Below are 4,943 nucleotides of genomic sequence, written 5' to 3' on the forward strand. Positions count from 1 at the left end.
TTTTTTAGGGATGCACGATATATCGGCCACCATATCGGTATCGGCCCATATCGCCTCATTTTTTCTGTTATTGGTATCGGCCTGATAAGAAAATTTGGCCGATATCTTAAAGCCGATAAATAATGCATTATTTCCTTCAGAGACACTTCAGATGTGCGCTGTTCGTTTGCAGCCTTTTGTGCAATTGTACGTTGTAATATTGTGTTTATTTGATGTATATCTGATTTATCTCATATAGAATGCGTTTGGTTAAGTTAAAAGAGCGCTTCAGTTTACCGGTGATCGTCTTTAGCTCAGCGCACGCAGCTCAAACAGCAGTGCACAACATTAATAACTATGATTGGGAATGTTGTGTATATAACATTCTAATGAGAACATTATTATAATAAAACGTTGTGCATTCTTTGGGTTTAGTTGCTGTGTTTCAGCGCGTTGTTATGGGAAGAGCGCATCCACAACAGGATCACACATTCTGACTATAGCATGCAATAACTGCGTCATTTTGTACATATATAAGTTGTAATATTATGTTTATGTTGTATTAATATTAATCTCAGGATGCATTTCCTTGAGTTAAATAAGCTGCCAGCAAAACGCTTCAGTTTACCGTGTTCATTCAGCTCTTCAGCTTCAGCTTGAGCTGCAGCTCAATGGCTGCTATTTAAAACAGTGGTATTCATTTGTTACTTTTTCAAAATCATTGATATATTATTAATAACAACAACCACTTGTATTTTTCTCTTATTATTTTCATCAACAATATGGTTTAGTAATTAAAATCATTTAATTATTGTCCGTGCAGAGGCTATTCCGTTTTATTGATCTATGGCGCATTCATTTTGATTCTTTACACGTGTAATGATGTCCAGTGACTTGTTTGCATTATTTATGCATAATTTTATTTATTTGTAAGACTTTTTTATGACTAAATTTGGTAATGGGAAAGTAAAAATATTTTTAAAACGTACACCGTTCAAACTAGGCTGCTTATGTTGAAGTGTTTGGGATGTGGCTTTTAATGATGAGACCTTTTTTGTAATCAGGCTCTCAAAAAGTATATAACAAATTGGATATAGATTTATCGGCCAACATATCGGTTATCGGCTTTCAAAAATAAAGAATAATCGGTTATCGGTATCGGCCAAAATTTTCATATTGGTGCATCCCTAAAATAAATGCATATATGTTAATTAATGAATCACCTCCATGCTATTTGTTAACTACCCAAAGGAAATGCTGAAAACCCTGTCAGTTATCTGATAGCATAAACAGAGCACTGCCATAATCCAAGGACATCTGTTACTGACAACACCTGTCTGACAACACACACACACACACAACATACCACAACACATCACATAGACATACACAACAACACATCACATACACACATCTACACAACAACACATACACACATCTACACACACCCCACATCTACATACACACACACACATCACATACACACACACACACAGTCATGGCCAAAAGTTTTGGCAGTGAAACACATTTTGTGTTTTGCCAAGTTTGCTGCTTAAGCTGCTGTGGTGTCCATTCACATTGTTTCTAGATTATTGTGTAGAGTGATAAGATGCATTTTAAATAACTGCTAAAAGCTTCATTGGCCAAAAAAAATGAACTTTTCACACACACAAAAAAACTAATTTAGTTTTTTGATCCTGACACAAAATGACCAGCTAACATTAACTGACTAATATCAGCAGCACATGTGAAAGTGTGAATGAGTAATAGTCAGGTTAATCACTATCACACTCATTAGATTGTAAGAGCAGACTGATTGCTATAAAAGGAGGGAAGAAGCACTTCCAATTATTGTGTTCTTGTTAGCAATGGTTACCTTTAAAGAAACACATGCAGCCATCATCACTTTGTATCTAAATGGCCTCACATGCAAGGAAATTGCTACAAAGAATATTGCACCTGAAAGAACCATTTACCAGATAATCAAGAACTTCAAGGAGAGCGGTTGGACTGCAGTGAAGAAGTCTTCAGGACGTCCCAGAGTGTCCAGCAAGCGCCAGGACCGTCTCGACCTGAGGAGTCAGCTGTAATCGTGTCTCCAGCAGTGAATAGCTTGCTCAGGAATGGCAGCAGGTTGGTGTGAGAGCATCTGCACGCACAGTGAGGCCAAGACTTTTGGACAACGGCCTGGTGTCAAGAAGGGCAGCAAAGAAGCCACTTCTCTCCAAGAAAAACTTCAAGGACAGACTGAAATTCTGCAGGAGGTACAAGGATTGGACAGCAGAAGACTGGTGCAAATCCCGGATCTCAATCTCATAGAGAACCTGTGGTCAGTCCTCAAAAGGCGAGTGGACAAGCAGAAGCTCACACATTGTGATCAACTCTGAGAACTAATAAGGCAAGAATGGATCGCCATCAGTCAGGATTTGGCCCAGAAGCTAATATCCAGCATGCCAGAGCAAATTGCAGACAGAGGTTATGAAGAACGAGGGTCAACACTGTAAATATTGACTCATTATAAATATTTTTTTGCCAATAAAAGCCTTTAAAACTTATGATATTCTTATCATTGTTTTTCAGTATACCATAGAAACCACAAAAAAAAACATAGAAAAAAATCTACAAATACTGACGCAACAAACTTTGCAAAACACAATTTGTCACTGCCAAAACTTTTGGACCGGACTGTACATACACAACACAACACACATCACATACACACACACCACACATACACACACACATCACACACACATCACACACAACACATCACACACACACACACACACACACACACACACACACAACAGAAAAGGAACTGACGCTTTATTCCTCACACACCACTAAACAAATAACACAAGCATCAAATAACAGCACCAAAGTCAGAGAAACACCATAACTGGCTTGAATTCATTGTAAAAGAACGAATATCATAGAAGTTTCATTAGACTGCTTCGAAATTGTTCTGTACATTTCTTTGATTCTCTTTGTTATATAATTAGATCTCTGCTTGATCAAAGTGAAATCAACACGGTAGTTTAAAAGCCAGTGCTATTTGACTGACAGCATATGCATATGCAATACAGTGTGATTATCGCCTCAAATGCATTAGTAATGCAGGAGGTCAGTCATGTGCAGTTTGAGGTCTCACTTTCAGCAGCTAATGACTCTTCCTGCACAAACTACACACACAGCACGTGCCTGATGCTAGAGCTGATAAACAGCAAAGACATTATATTCTTACCTGCTCGAAAAGAGACGGAAGTGAAGTCGAAAGCCGCGGGCTGCTATGTTAGCTGTTCACACACACAGAAATACTGCATGAGGAGAGCTAACATTAGCATACGCGCTAAAAACACCAGCAGCAAACATCCTCCTCCTCCTTCAGCTAACGGGCACAAACACAAATGACCTCATTCTGATCCTCTGCAGGCCTCTGCGATTCTCCACCAAGGATGTATCCCACCTATCTGTGTGACTGCTGCAGGAGCGCACTGCACTCAAGTCCAGGCTTTAAAATACAAACACGCCAGGCAACGCGGCGTGACGTCTCCGAGAGGGCGGGGCCACGGTGAAGCTGTTACCGAGAGGGCGGGGCCACGGTGAAGCTGTTCCGCAGTACCTGGAGGAAGTGCTTTTAAGGGCAAATAAAACTCTGGTAAGCGTCAGATTAAACACACCAAATAAAAAAAGGTAATATTCAGGTTAGTACTGTCTTTCAAACATTTATTTTCTACATTGTGCAACCTGAAGAAGTTTCAAATACACTGTATTTCTTTGTGTCATAAGGAAATGCATAGCCTGTCAAAACAAATCCTCTGGTGAGTTCCACCAGATCAAAAAAATTAAAAAGCTCCTCTCTCTGTCACAAAACAGTTGCAAATAAGGATGAGGTGAGGATCTAAGGGCAGCAAATTCGTTTTATTTACACAAACTCAAAACTGGAAACAGGAACTGAACAGACGTAACAAGACTTGACCAAGAACAGAAGAAAACACAGGACTTAAAGGGATTATTTCACCCAAAAATGAAAATTGTGACACTCCTATGTCGTTCCAAACCCGTATGACCTTCGTTCGTCTTTGGAACACTAACTAAGATCTGATTGGTTGAGTTCTGCAGGATTTCTGTGAACAAACCTCACTGAACGTTTTTACACCAATGCTTGCTTATTAGAATAAACTAAACACTGGATTTCAAAAGTATGTGAAGTTGACGGCATAGAGTCTTAATGACTGAAGACGACGCTCTTGAATCAATGATCATTGGTTACACGCCAGTTTGTTATTGTAGAGACATCGACTTGACATGTTCACACCCCTAAACATGACGCTAAATAAACTGTGATTAGATGCTTTACATGTCGGTCAGACAGGTGGCCCCTGGCCAATGAAAGCTGCTGAGTCCAGACCATCTGCTGTCAGTCTTTGCAAAAATTGCGAGAATAAGGTGGTTGACCAAGATGATATTGCTTGGGTGAGTGTATGTAGGCCAGCGGTCATGCAGCACTATATGAGACCGCTACAACTCAGTTAAGATTGTGGACTAAGAACATATGCACATAGTTAACCCAATCTCCGGTGTTCAAGTGTTCACACACTGTTCACACTCCAGGTCTGACACAAAGAATGAAATCAAATAAGCACCCGTAGAAAGGAACTGTTTTGTCTTGTGTAGTTTTGTTAATGTTCACAAAACATAACTGACAACTGCCAAATATGTAAAGTGATCCACCTTACATGCAAAATGTTTTACAACCCCAATCCCAGAGAAGTTGGGACATTTTGTAAAATGCAATAAAATCAGGAATCTGTGATTTGTTCATCAGCTCAGACTGCTGAGCTTCTGAAGTCTTCCCACTGGGCAAAAATTTTGCTTGTAAAACTTTACCAATTAGTATCCTCAATTCCCAAACAATCAAACATTGTAATTAAAAGTAAGGTTGATGGGACACAGTGTTAAAC

General features: G+C 39.4%; 1 long non-coding RNA gene across 2 annotated transcripts in view; it reads right to left on the reverse strand.

Moving 5' to 3' along the window:
* Window positions 1-3,485, reverse strand: part of LOC107575992 (uncharacterized) — an 18,435-nt gene extending 14,950 nt beyond the window's left edge. For both annotated transcript variants that reach the window (XR_001607976.1, XR_001607975.1), the window contains exon 1: window positions 3,224-3,485. This is a non-coding gene — a long non-coding RNA (uncharacterized lncRNA). The remainder of the gene's footprint in view (window positions 1-3,223) is intronic.
* Window positions 3,486-4,943: the final 1,458 nt, after the last annotated feature.

Source organism: Sinocyclocheilus grahami, unplaced genomic scaffold (genome assembly GCF_001515645.1).
Source record: "Sinocyclocheilus grahami isolate Dianchi unplaced genomic scaffold, SAMN03320097.WGS_v1.1 scaffold3087.1, whole genome shotgun sequence".
Lineage (NCBI taxonomy): Eukaryota > Metazoa > Chordata > Actinopteri > Cypriniformes > Cyprinidae > Sinocyclocheilus > Sinocyclocheilus grahami.